Raw genomic sequence first — 17,750 nt, 5'->3', positions numbered from 1 at the left:
AAATAAAATAAAATAAAGCCATCTAGATTTATTGACTAATCCAAAAGGAAGATTAGAGGATTTTTTATTTTTTTATTTATTTTGTGTGTGTGTGTGTGTGTGGTTGTAATTTATGTTCCATGCTTACAGAGTTCTTTGTACAGATGTTAGAGCTGTAAGATTTTGGAGAGGCAGAAGACAATGAGCAAAACAATAACTTTTCACACTGTGACAGCTTGGGCACAAACCTGAGTCATTTCAGAAACCTCTGATGATGAAAGTGGGGATAACAAAGGAGACTGTGAATAATGAGCCAAGACAGTTACATGTGGAGGTTGATTCCCAAATTGCCTGACCTAATGCCGTCTGCTTTCTGAATCTGTCTCTACGGAGCATGTGGGCAAGCAGAGTTACATCCCTTGAAGCTGCATATGCCCATAAACTCCTTCTTCCAGAACAGAGTTAAACCTAAGGTTTACTACAGTTTCCAGGTTGCAGAAATTTATGTGAGGCTTGCCTACAGCTGTGCATTACTGAGTAGACAGGGAATATGATGTCTCAGTGGATTTATGTCTTGTTCTTTCCTGTTTATTGGAACAAAAACATTAACTATCTGAGCTGTTTAATAAAGTATTTGCAAATATATCTATATATATATAAGCTGATATAAAATACGTATCTTAATGTCTGCATGAGAAATTAAACTATTATAATTAATTTTTAAGGATTAAAAAAAAAATTCAACAAACATTTAAAATCAGAGCAGGCTGAGCATAAGGCAAATAAAATATTCTGTGTGAGAGATGATCTCAAACAACCATAACATGCGTTTCTCATTCACTAATTCACAGCTCAGGAAGATCTATTTGGGTCATTGCGCAGCTCCTTCTGCCCTGACTTTGGATTGGCCATCTTGCGGCTGTATTAGCAGACCCTGCTCTATTCCAGGGAACACTTCTGGGAATGTTTTTTGTCTTGTGTAACAGTAAATACATCTGGTCTTTCAGATTATGAAATACAGCGTGTGTACAGCTCACCCCACTTAGTGCTTGCCACTTTGTAAATGTATTTTCTTCCCTGTGTTTTTAGGCAGCAAGGTGAATAGGTTTGCCAAATGTGATAAGAGTTTCTTAGTCTGACTGTAGAAAATGCATGTCAGTGTACATCCATTATTAGTGTGCAGCATAACTTGTCAGTTATGCATTAAACTTTCTTACCTAATGAAATATTCAATGACCAATTTAAGGTAATAAGGTATAGTTGGGGTTGATGATATTTGTGGTTCGCTATGTTGCTAGAAGGTGCAATATAGAGGACACCACTTCAGTAACAGAGGTCTCATAAACTCAGAAATGAAGTAGCAGAGGTTCCATTCCCCGGGACTGTATCTGTCACCAATACTTGCAGTCTGTTCTTGAGCGTGTCAGGAAATAGGGATCCACAAATTCTACAAAGCGTGTAAATATTCCCTCTTAATGATAACATTTCCTTGCTATAAAGAGAGTAGATGAATTCTTGTTCTGTTCTTGAGGGCGTGGAGAATAACAGTTGGTCACCATACTCTTTACACTTTTTTTTCTCCATTCTGTGACATATTTTGTTCTCCACATCTTCACTTCTCCATTCTAAAAATAAATAGCCAGTTTTTTCAACTCTTCTGCATATGTTCTATTTTCACTTGTCCACCAGTCCATCCATCCTAGTCCTTTTTGAGACTGAAATTGGTATTCAAATATGTAAGTATTATGTTCCAAATTAGCTTACATCGATTTTCAAGTACAACAGTGTATCTCACTTAGGTTCTACCTTTATTTTGGAAAGAGTGTTATATAAGTGCATTCCTTATGCTTTTAAGCTGTTAATTGAAATACTAAATAAGCCCACATCCAGATATGGCACAGTCAAGATGCAACTTTGAAACTCTTTTGAGCATGAGTTTTCAACAATCACCTAATAACAGAATTTTGTCCAATGTTTCTCAGTATTCACGAGAGAGTAACATGTAAAACTATCAACAATGAAATTTACCATCTGATAAAGCTCACAAGCACTTACATTAAATGATAACCAGCTAGCTGAATGAAATGCAGTATATTTGGCCAGATAGAATGTATGCACACCCTTTATAGAAACATATAAAAGGAACTTATTTTAAGAGAACATTTCTTCAGAATCTAAAGTAGAGGAGGAGACTGTCTGCCTTGATAGCCAGATTCATAAAGATGCAGGCATATGATGGCTGTCCCTGCTCCAGTTTGGCTAAAGACTTTGATGACAAGAAGCTGTTTAATTCTCTGTGTGAAAATAGGCAGCAGTGAGTTTAGGTCTCTATAGTAGAATGCCCACTTTACAAAGAACCCAGTCTTGCACTGCCCAGCAGATCTGCTGGCAGCCCCACAGAAGTAGCTGAGTGATGAAGCGTGAGCTCTTCTCCCAGCACTACTTCTGGGCAGCTTGCTGGCAGGTCACAGCAGTGTGGAGCTGGCTGCATAGCTGATGATTCTGCTCTACCTGCCCATGAGTGGGTAGAGTGAATTGATTTCCAGCACTATTAGTCAGGCCTTTCAGAATTAATTCATCTACTTCTTCCCATTTCCAAGAAAAAGTGCTTGCTGGGGAATAGCAGCTTTCCCTCATTCTTTCTTCTTGTTCTGTCACGAGTCTTGGGGATGGGTTGAAATAACGTCAGTTGTCCCAATAATAAGAAATGCTTGTTTTCTTACCACTGTGAAGTAAAACAATAAGTTGCTTTAAGATAATATTTGCCTCTAACCATACTAACAGAAAGCACTGAATTTCCACCGAAAGGCTAATCTACTGCTTTAAACTCAGCTCCGTGGGTTATTTTTAGATCCTCTGCTCGTTGGTGATAATGATCCTCCTCAGGCTTAAGTCACAGGCAGAATAATCCCCAGAATTCTAGACCTTTTATTAATCAGTTGTGTATTTTTGCTTTGTAGGAGAAGAGCTACATCCCACCTGTGTGCTTTGATGCTATTAAAAAAGAAACCTCAAATAGAGCATTGTATTTTTCCGAAGCAGTGTTATCCCAGAGATCAGGGACCTGTAGTTCTTTGGCTTCTTGAGAATATCTGTGCCCAGAACCACTATTACTGACCTTCACATGCCCACAGATGCAATATTTGAGGTAGCTGTCCCAAAACATACTGTCAAGCACGTGTAGTATCTGAGGTATTCAACTCTAAATGATTTTTCCTTTAAGTTTGTATGGTGACAAGTACTAATCAGTTAATAGAAAGAACTGTTCATTGTTCAGAAAGAAACACAGAACACTCCCTTTTCTCTAACGTGCCATTGGGAACAAGGAAGTAGGCAAACTGGAGCAGAGGATCCTAGGATCTCCAAAAGGGAGGAATGACAAAGGAAGCTCTTCAAAAAGGAGGAACAGTGCTTCTTCTGCCATCCTCACACTAGTTTCCTCCATGCTGCCCTCTCTTCTAGATTGACACAGGTCCGACACAGGCATTTCAGAGCAGGAGTAGAATGGCAAAGCAAGTGTTTCCTGCATTCCAGTGCCACACCAGCATGCATTCGTATGCTGTGGATTAAATCTTCACTGCTCATACTGGAAACCAGGAATCTCCTGAAGGCATCAGTTTCTGTGTATTGCAGTGTCCTCATATTTGTTGCAGAATCAGCTGAAGAATGGTCAGGAAAGTCATTTTCTGGTGTTATCCCCCTAAGGCATGTGTAAATTTCTAAGGGAAAAAGAATGTTCTTTGTGCTGAACTGCATCACACTGAATTCTAGCAGGAGGTTACATTGCTATTATTTTTTTCTAAGTTTAACAAGATTTTATTTTCAAGTTATGTAGTAGCATACTGGAAAATATGTACTTTCCTGATCTGTAAAAGATTTTATAGTTTCTTTCACCAAGTTTTCTGCAGTTTGCCACAGATGTAAATGTGTGGAAAAAGAAAAAGCATTCAATGAAAATTTTGAAGAAGATGGAAGCATGGTCAAAATGATTCACAAGTGGTTAGATTCCTTTCCAGCAGTTCCACTATGACTTGTCTGGAGACCAAACCGGATTAAAATCTCTTAGTGAGAAAGCAAGTGGCAGATTACTTCCCCTCACTTTTCTGGTTGCCAAACTCAGATGAGAGCTATGGGTGAGAAGTAATATAATAAAGGCAGTAAAAATTAGTCTTGTACTGCTCTGCAGAATACGGAGGGCCAAATCTTTTTTGGAGGATGAAGTTCTACCCTTAGGATAGAAAACAAAAATAGATTTAATTTATTGACCAGAGATTAATTATACAGGAAGCAAACAAAAGTGCTGAAAAATGGATCAGAAAATGGAGATTTAAAGATCCTGCAAGGTATTCAGGGCTCATGGTGAATAGGGTAACCCTGGAAAGGTAAATTATCAGATAGTATAGGAAAGCACTAACAGTACAAGAACAAAGAACAGCAGGAAATACAGATAATGCACATGAAATTCCTTTGTTAGTTAATTTGTGTTGCGAGGGACTATCTCCCCAGCACAATAAGCCTCTGTGAGTACAGCAAGACGTTTTGAAAACATCAGCAATGCACACCTTCTGGTGTTTGTGATTTTTTCCAGTTGTGAACATTTCAAATTCTGTAATCAGACAATTAGTTGGTGGCAGAATTCTTACTTGCTCCCTACTAGCTGCTAAAATGCTGCTCCAAACAGGAAAGTAAGTTTAACATTAATTTGTAATAGACCATGCCTGCCATATAAGAACACCTGAATTCTCGTAAAGTTCTTCTAGAGAAATGTCTTACTGAAGGATACAAGGAGAAAATGGTTTGGGAAAACTCTTTCAAATTCCATTCACAAATAGAATTTTGTACAACCAGATAAGACAAAGAGAAAAGTACTGGCTTAACTGATAGGAAAAGTACCTATAGAAATTTCCTTATGGCTGAGTGTAAAATCTTCACAAACTCTCAGAACAAGCAGAGACTGGAAAGCTATGATCTGCCAATGAAATGTGAAAGGTACCATCAGCATAGCTTCAGTTCAGTTCCTCAAAACACATATGCTGCAATCCATTCTTCCATCAGAAAGACTTATGTTGCCTTTCCCAGCACAACCCAGAGAAGAGCTGGGGTTGTATCATGAGGTGCCTTATGGAATCCATGCTCTATCTGTTGTGAGGTTGGAAGTATCTTTGGCAACTGCCTGTATGACACTTAAAACTCAGTGGCTATGTTTTTGTATGGAAAGCAGAAGGCCCAATTTCCGAGAGTAATTTAAGCCCTTAGGCCATAAGGTAGGTGGAGAGATGACTAGGACTTTCAAAAAAAAAAAAAAAAGTAAAAACAAAAAAAACCCCCCACAACCTAATTTTCTTAATATCAAAAAACATTTTCCACAGGGGTATTTTAACAATTCAAATTTAACAGAAGTATAAACAATTGAAAATGGACTTTTAAAATAAGAACAGTTGAATGTTAATACAGGTGTCGTTATTAGTTCCCAAAATAGTGCTCACCTGCTCAGGTGTGTGCACAAATGTCTATGTATTTACCTAAAATGTAGTTCCCATCTTATACATTCTTATTAAAAAAAAGCTCACATGCTTTTGTTTTAATTCTGCTTCTTGCAGAATGCAGGATTGTGTAACACTAAGGAACAGAAATCAGGAAGAGTATTTAGAATAACAAGTTAACTAATACTGGTTGGATTTTACCAGATAGTCTATTATAAATACTTTGTATAGATCACAGAGTACAGCAACATACAGATACAGCTATCAGTTGACAAGCCACTTAGGCATGGAAATTAACATTACAAAAGAAGTATATTTGCAACCAAATTTCAAAGGATTGAGCTAGTAGCAATGCAATGAACACTAAATATATATTATTTAGTCACAGTTTTGCAAAGCATCTGCAAAATAAGTAAATAAATAAAACCCCAGAGGTTCTGTTATAATCTTTCAAGTGAGCCTATAAAAAAGCACCATAGAGCTTCAATAAAGAGAATAAATTGTATAATCTCTGTGTGTTTACTTTTTCAGAACAATGACTTAAAGCAGGAAATCTTTAGATAAAAACATCTAATGATGCTAAGTCTCCTATCTAACCTCCTTCCAGAAAATATTACAGTTAATGATGACAAATTCTTTCCTTTTGTATCATAATAAAATTCAGCCTTTGTATATGGTTCAGTAAGAAACAAGATGCTATTTTTCCCATCTTATTCCTAATTTCAGATTTTTACTGGTAATTGTCTTCTGAGAAAATCACAGAGGTGGAAAAAACATTTTTCTTCTTTTTTTGCTCTAGTTTTAATTCATTTTGAACCTGCAAAACATAACAGATCACCTTAGGAAAGACCAGCAAATTCACAAGTTCAGGGGCACAGCAAATGAGAATACCTGCATGTACTCTTCTTGGTCACAGACGGCAGAGCAAGTAAGACAGTCCTAAGAGGTCTAGTCAGAAAGGACAAGCCAGGTGGAAGATTGTCCAAGGATAGCCATGGCTGGCCCTGGGCTGAACTAAGACTAATAATGATCCATAGTAGGTAAAACTGTAACTGCAGCGGAGCTAAGATATGCCACTCTTGAAATGATGATGAAAAGCTTTTCTGGACTTATAACCACTCCAAAGCAGCGCGTTCATGCCAGCAATCTCTACTGGAAGAAAGCTTGTACCTCCTCATAGCACCTGGGATACAGTTTTCCTGGTTGTCATGAGCATGAGGACAGCTAATGTTGAGTCCCTGCGAACATCCACACGTACACAGACTGCTGTGCTCTGTGGGCTGGGGATGGATGCAGTCCTTAAAGGCAGGAACTACCAGAGGAATTTACAGGCAAATGAAACAGAAGGGAATGAAAATATTGCCAGCTAAACCACATGCTCTCTGCAGCCCATTGCTGCTAAGTCTAGACTATAGTATGTTAGTGCTCAGGCAGCAGAGCTCATATCCAGATATAATAGCATCTAAGGGCTACATGATGCTTGGAAGCACAAAAGCATCAACTGATCTGCTTGCCTACTGATTTGCTAGGAATCATGTGAATTTATGACAATTTTTCAGTCATGGTGGATAGCACTAATTCTGTCTACTTCTTTTGCATCTCAGAACAAAAATCCACACAGTTCTGTGGAGGAAATTATACTCATAAAGCCTTCAGCTGTTTCCTTCAGGGCAGGAGTGGTTCTTCTTATGTTCACAGGGATTACACATAGCAATATGGACTACAGCATTGTTCTTCAGTTTAAACATTATGATTTTGCATCTGATTCTATAAATACTATCAGCAGTATTAGTAAGAATGAGTTCTCTACTATTGTGGTATTTGCATGCACCTTTTGCTCTTCAGAATACTTGCTGTTAGGAACACGTATGTAGAGAAGGGTTCTGGAAACCTCTGGTAACCTGTGATGATATAATGTATACTGTGCTGTAAATCCCAACAGTAATTTAACCATTTTCTATACTTAAGCTATGATCTAACAGTTGTTGCTGGAAAGATGGAGATAGCTTAAAACACAGATGTCCACAACTGGCTATTACTTCTCTGCCAGAAATTACCTGCATGGTTCAGCTAGTGGAACAAATCACTTGAGTGCTCCTCATCAACAGCACTGCAGAAGTAAGCTGATCTAACTGAAAATAATGCCATAGCTGTGTCAAGTAACTCAGCAGATTTTGCACTGGAATGCACTGGAATGGGTGAAGAGAGCTCATATATTCTGCTCCCTGGCTGATCTGTGAGGATGTGACTGTCTGCAAGAGCTGCTAACAAATAGGAAAGAGCCTTGGGATAGATTGCCTGAAGGTGGCCCAGTGCTGCTGCCGGTGCTACCTTCAGCAGACTGAAATCAAGAGCTGTAAAGAGGCCTTATCAGTCTGAGTAGACAGAGGCTTTATGGAAGGAATGTTTCAAATGCTTGAGAAGCATGCAGCTGCTGTTGGAGGCAAGATAGCTCAACAGATACTAGGATTCATTACGGCAGCTCTTACTGAAACAGTCTACGACATTATGCAAAATATTTTGTCTGAGTATGTCCTTTAGCATTTGCACCTGCAAAGGAAACAAGATATGTTTAGTTCAATGTCGCATATGTCTTTTTCCTTTATGGGAACTGTGCAGCAATAAGGTGCTGATGAAGTTTTTATATTGTCATCTGGAAGTAGTTAGCTGAATGGAAGGCTCTTGGAGTCACTTTGTCACTTGCACTGAGCCAAGAGGACAGAGGGAGAGCTTACATAGCCCAGAGAGCAGCTGACTTCTTTTATAGGTTCAGACAGACTCTAAAGGAATATGGCATCAAATATGTTATAATGTTTTGAAGTACTTGCTGGAGCTTTCTACTTTCTGAATTTAAAATACACAGCTCTATAGTTAAAGCAAGGAAAACAAAACAGCACAGAAAAGAATCTGCTTGGCTGGGGAGAGTCTTGTGAGACCCAACCACCACCACTGTGCCTCTCCAAACAAATATAGCCCCAAACTTTGCAGTGCCTATGGCAGAGGCGGCCAAATCAGCCACCACCAGAGCTGAGCCAGGAAATGGGCTCTGTGGATGGGGTTGAAGACAGAGTTGGGGTGGTGAGAAACACAGCAGTGCACGACAAAGAAGAAAATCATGAAGAAGTTACAGAATAGATGTTAAAAACAAGCCAACCAGGTCAGTCCACAGGAGGATTATGTGATTTCAGATACTCGTGTCAAACCCATCATTTCTGTCATTTGTCACCAGAGCCCAGCCACAGCATACCCCACTGAGTTCAGTGGGTTTGGTGTTAGTTCTGTAATCAATATAAAGTATTTAAAGAGCTGATTAAAAGCAGAGGCAATCCTAGGGGCTGAGCCAGTCACAAGCCTCGTTGGTATGTGAATGATGCACCCAGCTCAGCAGTCAGTTGCATTGCCTCTTGCTTTCAGAGGATGTGTCTGTGGATAACAGTGACAAAGATAAATACATCTTGGGGGGTGACCATTTGATCTAGAGCTTTGACAACGTTGCTTTCTGCCAGCAAGAGCTGACTCTGGTCTGACGCAAATGTTCATTCTGGACTGAAATACGAAGTCAGCGTATGCGATGCACTAAGCCAAAAGTGAGCTTTGCTTTTTAATGGAAGTGCTGGTGCTAAAGTAAGCAGTTCTGCTTCTTGCTAAGTCTGCAAAACTAATGATCAATATGGTCAAAATCAGAGGAATACTGTCAATTTAGTGTAAGCATAATTCTTATTATTATTCACAAAGGATTTTGTGAAATCTGGAAAGAGTTGTTTATACTGCTAAGTTAGTACTGGAAACAGTTTCCATAATCAGTTTGCTTTTCAGTTTTTCCCTGTCCTTTGCAAATGTAAATTTAATAATAATAAAATGTAAACTCTGCAACAAGACTTCAAAGAAGAAATCTAAAATCCCCCCCCAATGTTCTCTGAAATTTCATGTCACATCTTGTCTTCTGGTAGTGTCTCTAAGGGAAATTCGCTACAGAACTATGCAGCAGTTAGGAAATGTATCTTTGGACTTTTTAATAGTTCTTTACTATTTGTTTGACTTGTGGCAAAAGCAGTCTGTGCTGGTGCTTGTCCAAAAAGCCTGGATTTGTTCTGTTGACAGACAAAAAAGTAAAAGGCTGCATTTCTTCAGCTACATATTGGGCATCTCAGGGAAAACGTGCTAATGTTTGTCACATTGCTGTCACGTTTGTCACAACACAGCAGTACCTAAAGCAGAAAGAATATCTCTCTAGAAAGAATAATTTGATTCATTTCCGTGCATGGTAAGGTAGAGGTATTTGTGAGAATTTACATGTGTTCCTGAAGAACACTTATGAACAAGGAAGGATATCAAAACAGAGGTGAAAGCAAACTCAGAGATCTCCCAATTCACAAACTGTCCAGATCAGCATTGCGCTGTGTTCCTAAAACATTTTGTTCATTGTCAGAAAAAAACATAAACACTTCCTGCATATGCACACAGCGATAGCTGGTTCCCAAAGTGCTACTCTTTCCTTACTTAAAAATAAAACTTCCTTTGCATCCCAGGGAGTGGGGTAAGTCTACAGAAAAACCTTTCTTTCCTGTGCATGTTGGCCCCGCACAGCAGGCAAACTGCTGGACAGGCTGAAAGGGAAATGGTGCGGTTCCTTTTGCTAGGAGATAGGCAGCACTGCCCTGCCTCCCCAGAGCCTGTGTCCATGCATTGCTTCCGTGCTGCATGGCTCGGAGACCTGGAAATGTAGGAATGTTGGAGCCGCTGGACAGAGCCCAACCCAAGCAGATCAGCTGTGCTGTGTTTTTCTCTTTCAAATAAATGCAGTTAGTTTGCTGTTCGATTTTGTTTTATGTCCTTCCAGCACTGGGGAATTATCCTGTGGTTGAAGACGTTCTCCTTTACCCGGAGCTGAAACCTGCTGTCATAACAGAGGGAAAACTATTTTCGCCACTGTCAGAAGAAGCATCCGGCATCTGAGATAATAGCTTTTGAAAGAGCACAGAAACTTATCAGTTTTGTCTTTTTAACACAGCAGTTTAAATAACTTTCACCCTCAGTTCAGGAATGCTCGCTGGGGATTGCTGTTGTCAAGGATGGCTTAGGGCCTTCAGGTAGACAGAGAAGGCATGGTGTGCAAATAGAAAAAGCTGAGCCAGCATTTTCCAGTTGAACGTGATAAAAATAAAACAGGGGAAGCAAAATGCAAGAAATCCTCCTTGAAGGTAAAAAACAACTCAGTCTCATACAACAGCAAGCAGCACAACTAAATATTCAAGGTACAAGAAGGGATACTACAGAGTTTAACAAAAGCTGATGTGATAAACTGCTTGTAAATATAATTCGGAAAGGATTTACTAGTTATAATTCACAAAACTAAATATCTATAAAGTTGTGAGCTGAGTGTTAGCAATGATACTCAGATTATTATTTAATATTACCACTAGATAGTTTTCATCATCTTATTACCAACAGTATATTTATTTGTATTGCTTTATGAACTACATAGGCTAAGAGAGATATGCTCTAATTACAGTGTGGATGTGTCAACAGTATCTCACCTGGGGAATATGAAGAGCCTGCATCCTGCCTCCATTGATGGTGGTGGGCATGGAACAGACTCCCCAGGGCAGTGGGCATGGCCCTGACCTGATGGAGTTCAAGGAGTGTTTGGACAATGCTCCCTCAGACACAGAGTTTGATTTTTGGGTGGTCAGTGTGGAGCCAGGTGTTGGACTTGACAGTCTTTGTGGGTCCCTCCAAACTCGGGATATTCTGTGATTCTATTAAGTTCATAAAAAGATTCCAATCTGATGCTACAGCCTTTACATGTGGAGAAGCCTACTGTTCTTACAGCCTGGTCAATGTTCCGCCTGTAGTTTTCCCTTTTATCCCTGAAGATTCTCAGAAGACCTGGGAAATGCCTACACAACTGTTGCTTCCCCCACTAGAAGGAGCCAGCCTTGTTTTACCTGAGCATGGTCACTGCCGTGCCCCAATCACAGTGCTCAAAAAAGCAGATGCCCCACATATTAGAAAAATGACCCTACAGATGGACAAGGTGTAGGAGGATCTGCTAGGCAGCTGCCAAAGCACTTGAATTCACAAGGCCTAAGAATTTCAAGCGCTTAACCTGGATAAGTTACATTGCACAATAATTTGTTGCAGAGCTGCCCAGGTAAATGTTAAATGGTTCTCACTGAGCATTCTAAAAGCACTTCGTCTTGTTCTCTGTGCCATGATTATTGACCTCACTCAGATACCTTTCTTCTTTCAGTATATGTTTTATTTTTCTCCTCTGTATATCTTCTTTCACCTCTAAATCATTTTTCTAAAAACTGCATTTAAATGTGATTATTCCCTACTTGCGCAAGTATATTGGCCCCTTGAAATCCACATTATTTTTGTGCAAGGAGAATTCACTGTTGGATCCCCCTCCTCCCTATGAAGCAATGAAAGGAATAAGCCTCCACAAAGTCTCAGAATGATCCTACAACAAAGCAGTCATTTAGACAGTGAGTGTAATGTAGCTTGTCCAACAAAAACACTAGAGGAGGTTAAAAAAAATGTGGGTGGGTGGGTATTTGTCATTACAAAAGGCTTATCAAATAGAGCTAGCAATGAATGCAGGGTGGTATCCCGCGTATGTCTTTGTACACCTAAACTTCAAGTCTGTGGGAATTTCCAAAGCTTAAAAGGCACAGAATCGAAGTCAGAATTATTTGTAAACATGGAATAGATGAGATTTATATAACAGGCTACTGCAAATTTATGAATCCAGGAAAGGAAATAATTACAAAGGAAATTGAAGTTAAAAATAGTCATGAACTGCTAAAAAGCCTCTGCTTTCACCTCTTTCTCTGGCAACAGGGTGTTCCACCCACTTGCTATGTGCCAGTTCGTTCTTTCAGATAACCAGTAGGGCCAGTAATGGGAGCTCCAGTCTGAAAAAGAAACTTTACTTGGTGAATGCTTGTCATTATATGTTCAAAATCGGTTTTAGATTATTTAGACAAAAAGCTTATACAATTTGCCTGTGCATGTAGCACAAAAAGTCTTCTAATAGCGTGTTTTGGTACAATGCACTTCCTTTGAGAGCAGAAAAAACTAAAAATAAGAGAAATTCAAAAAATGACAACTAAAGCTAACCTACAATCTGATGAAATTTATTTCCATCAGAACACCACAAAAGGTCATCAGCAAGGCACAGATGCACTGCCCACTGTACTCTAGGCAACTTTTTAGACAGCCTTTTCTCTTTTATGTAACAGATTCCTCCCTTTCCTCTTTTCTTTGCATTCTTTGCATTTGGCCTCTTCATAGCAAGGGCTGATTGCTATGCTCCCTTCTGTCTCCTCAGCATCTGCAGCTGGAGTCCTGTAGACAGCAAGTCAGGTGCCTTTCTGCTAGAAGAGGTTTGGGATTTGCACTCTGTGTTCTCCTGGGTATCTTGGTTGTAAAGTGCCTTTGGGATCTGAAAAGGGGACAATCAATAATCTCCATTCTGGAACACATTTTAGACCCAGCCACAATTTGCCTCTGAGGCACCTTCTACTTTGTAGAACGCTTTTTATGTTCAAAGTAGGAATGTGTTGATAATAATGTGACATTGTAGAGCTGTGATATATGAACATTGAAGGAAATAACTGCTTATATACTTACCTATCAGACATTTATTCATAGGGTTACAGAGACCCAATAAAACAGTTTATATCAGTAATACAGATAGACAAACAAAATGAGGAGAAAGGCTGGAGATGTAACCCCACAGCTCTGGATACCGATGTCACCCACGGTGCATGTGGTGATGCTCATGGACAAAGCAGGGGGCAGGGAGGAGGAGCAGGATCTGTGTGGGATCCCGTGCACACCCAAAGCTGAACACAGGTTTTTGATGTGTTCAGAGGATAGATCACAGGAAAACATAGGAAGTCTCAGGGACCATAGTAACAGTAATAACTTCCTCAATAGCAACCATACTCTTAATAGTAAGGAAGTTGTAATCCATATGAAGAAAGGAAGCTGCAGCACCATTAGGCTTCCTGAGTGCACATCTAGTGAGATGCAGAAGAAAGCTGAGGAAGCATTTCAAAATGACCCGTGAAGGATTTTGTGGAAAACTTGTACAAGGTACAACACAAGGACACTCGCTTCTGTTTTAGCAATTGCCAAGACAAAATGATGGGATGTGTTAGGATTACTAGCTGTTTGCATGTTTTCACCTGTCTTATTTTCAGAAAGTAAGTTTCTTCATGCGTACAAGATTTCTAATGCTGTCTGAAAACAGTTTTGGTAGAACTCTAGCAAGTTGCAGGTAAAGGCTTCTGACTTCTGCAAGCTAATTTCTGGACTTTCTGAAATCAGTGTTCATTTGTATAGGGCTTGATGACTGTTTCCTCACAGAATAATCTTCATAGAGAGGCCTGAATGGGATGCATGAGATTTTTTTCTGTAAAGTTTACTAAACGGCACTTGTCAAAAAATACAAATAAATTATCTAAATAAATTATCTGTGTCTAAATAAATAACTACATTATTTAGTAGAATATGGCACTATATGATTTAAGTAAGGTAAATATTTTGGTACAGATCTCAATTAGGCATTTATTGAATAATAACTCAGTCCTTCTCTGTATGTCCTATACCCAAGTCAGATCACAGATCTGATGTGAACTCTTTGCATAGCGTGGAGGATTTCTTCCAACTCAGAGGGAATCTGTTTTGAAATCAGTTCTTAGGTACAACAGGAGACAAGCAATTTCCATTAAAGGACAGACAACTTTCACTGAAGCTGCTTGGGGGAAGCTGCTCTGCAAGAAAAAGAAGATCCTGTGAGCACTCAAGGTCAAGTATAAAATAAATTAATTCTGTAATTGCTAACAAACAACTTCCAGCTCTGGCAAATTATATACCTAATTCAAATGATTAATATGTATTTGTTTTTGGAAGGACTGTCTGTGGTTTTGTCCTCAGATGAAAAGAACAAAATCATTTAAGATTTTACCACTAAGCTAAAGCAAGGGTATTTCTGGGCCAAAAGCTGCTGGCTTTTGACTTATGCTATAGAAAACTTCTGCAGATATTCGGGATGAAGGAGTAGGGTGTTTATTTTTATATACTTATGCCTAAACTCAGTGTTTGTTTTGAGTGCAGTTGGAATGAACTCATATAGTAAACACTGATGTCATTTAGAGATAGCATAAACCAGTTCCGTTTGTACACTCACTGCTCTTCAAAGTGCTCACTAAAGTGTAACTGGAGGGAGAAGGCAGTTCCATAGAGTACAGCTCCTGCTTTTTCCCTGCTGCTTTTAGTCCAAGTGAGTGAAGCCTAAGCTGTGAGAAGTTTGCATCTGCAGTTTGGCAGCCTACTATTGAGCACAGCATCAAGAAAAAAATTCCCAACTGTATTGTTAGAGAGCTCCGTGCAAGAGGATTGTCTGACAAAAGCTATTCAATCTGATCCTATGAAGGTTCCTTACAGTTTCCTGGTTAAATGAATTGTCTCCTAAAGCAACTGACGACAACGAGTCAGCTTCTAGCTCCTTGACTGTAGACGTGTGTTCCTGCTTACCCTGCCGGCAGGAGACTTTTGCAGCCCCCTGCTGCTTTTGGGAGTTGCAAGGTCCTGTCAGCTGGAGCAGTGACCGCTCACTTCTCCTGGAAACTGCAGTAGTATCCTGCTGCCTTATGAAGGTAAATAGTAATCCAAGAAATGAGAATGAGAGTTTCCAATCACATTTTTGTTTTTGTTAAATAGCATCTTGTGCCCACAAGCTTCCAGTTTTGTATGAATTCTGGCAACCTCAAAATTAACTTGACTTTGAACCTCGGAACGCATCAACCAAAGATAAAACATATAAATTACTAGACATTGGAGCTTTTAGTACAACGTTCAGAGAGGTGTCTTTGTCTGCAAAACAGAAGAGGTAAAAAATAATTTAAAGAAGGAATAGCCGAATGCTTTCACTCCTCCTTGCAAAAAAGCTCCTAAAACAAAAAAAGTCAAGCAAGAACAGCAACAAAACAGACTAACAACAACAAAAAGCTTGGATAAAAATAAACACTGCATAGAAATAAAAACTCTGAGGCAAGCAGAAATGCCACTTCATTTAAAACAAAGGTAGAGGACAGTGTTATAATTTTGCTCAACTTGAAGGTTATATGGTGAAATAACATTTATAATCTCTTTTCATTTCCCAGGTTGATAATTGGAGATGGAACATCATACACTGCATAGAATTAAGCATGAATGACTATAGATCATGAAAAAAATCTGGCCAAGTTTGAAAAGTTCTTCCCTAAGGACAGCACTCCAGCTGGGGCTGATGGTGCTTCATGTGTGCACGTAATGCCACCACAAGCTGCCCGTTTCCCCAGCAAAGTGAATGAGATTCTGGTACAACCCATACAGGACGTAGAGGATGTGGTGAAAGAACCCCCTGACCTTGCTCCCCTCCATTAAATTTGACAATCATCTTGTTACGCTACTTTTTAGGTGTCTAATCATACTACAGTATATTGTCTTTCATCTGTTAGCCTCAAGACATCTTGTGAATGGCTGGATGTGTCAGGAGAAGCTCTTTTGTGCTTCAGATGTGAATCGTTGACTGGATTGTAAAAGGCAACCAATTAACTCCAATCTGAGAGTTGTTGTTCATGTGGGTAACATATCTTGAAGCTTTGACCATCTGCATACCCTTCTAGAAGTAATTTCTACAAATAAATTTCAAATGTCAAATATATTTCATCATTAGCATCAGCATGTGGAAGGAAAAGTTGAAAGAAGAAATCCACGGTCATTTCTTACTGGGAAGAAAATGAAGGGAAAAATCCTTACAGAAGAAAGAGAAGAAAAAGGAAGCCGCAGGAAAGTATTGCGAGTTGATTTGTGGATACTCCTCCAAAAGGTCATGGGAGGTAATGGAAGGAATGAAACTGGTGATGGAAATCAGCAACACAGACAAACATCCAAAAAAATGCAATCTTCAAGGGAGCAGCAGGCAATCAGGCAGGGGTTCTGTGAGAATCCACAAACCTCATGTCAGAGCTAAAATAGGACAGCCATCAGCTCTGCTCCATATCATGGTCACGTGCAAAAGGGCCCAGCACCCGACGCTCCATCACAACCAGCTGCAGTTTGAACACGCTCAGCCTCAGGCTTCAGCAAGAGTGCGTGAAAACCAGGTTTATTTGGGCAGGATTGGATGACGCTGGCAGACAAGCATTCACCCCTTAGTGTGAAAGTGGAAGGAGCTGAACTTTGAGCTCTGAGACAGGCAAACTGAACATGAAATAAAACAGTGGTATGTTGGACTTAAGCTGGCCTTTGTATAAAAATACTGCACGGAATGACTTCTGTTCTTGATTTTATCTGTTCCACAAGTAGACTCTAAGACTTTTCCTTTGCTTTTCCTCCCGATCACTGGAGCTGTATTAAGGCCCAGCAGTTCAGTCACCCTGGCTCTTACGTTTTGATCCTGGTAATTTTTAAATGGTGGTGTGACTCTAGGAACTAAAACAATTTCCCTCTCCATATTTTGGTTGTTCTGGGATACATCCTGCCCTGTAATCAATAGAGTTTAAAAATAAATTTACATTGTGCTTTTCAAACGTAAAAATATTTTCCTGAGGAGAAAGTACAAGTTTCTTTTACAGAGAAGGTAAATATTTGTGCCCTGTGTGAAACAAATAGGTTCAAAGCAGCGGAGACGTAAATATTATTTCTCGGGTGAACTGCACGCTGTCTTTTCTCTAGCCAGGAATGCATCAACGTCAAAGCTTTCCTTCCTCCCCTCTTGCCACACCAAGGCCCACCTTCCCCGGTGCTGCTGCTGACCCATAGAGCTCCCGGCAGCACACAGACCCCATGGGGACAAAGCATTTGGCAGGGCCTCAAGCGCTCCCTGAGGCAGCGGGGGAGTTAGGTGGGAAGGTGACCTGGGTGATAAGAACCAGAAGCACGTGAACAATATTTTTCTTGCTATGTGCAGCGTGGAATGCTGTGAGAAAACACAAAGGGCACACACATAAGGTAAGGCTAGTCCCGGCGGGACTCCCCACGGCTGGGCCAAGGGCTCTGCCTGGTGCCTTCGGGCCGGGCACAGTAACACACACACAGCGGCTCCAGATCCCGTCACAGCTCGCTTTACCACACGCGACACCTCCCCCTCGCACCTTTAGCCCCGCCCACCAGACGCGCGCCGAATCGCGCATGCGCAACACGCCTTCCCACAGGGAAGAGGAGCGCCCTTACACACGCACGCACTCAGATGTCGCGGCCCGCCTCTTGCGATTGGCAGTGGAGCGCCCT

The sequence above is a fragment of the Meleagris gallopavo genome, chromosome 4, assembly GCF_000146605.3.
Source record: "Meleagris gallopavo isolate NT-WF06-2002-E0010 breed Aviagen turkey brand Nicholas breeding stock chromosome 4, Turkey_5.1, whole genome shotgun sequence".
NCBI lineage: Eukaryota > Metazoa > Chordata > Aves > Galliformes > Phasianidae > Meleagris > Meleagris gallopavo.
The sequence above is the reverse complement of the archived record's forward strand: the minus strand, read 5'-3'. Positions refer to the sequence as shown.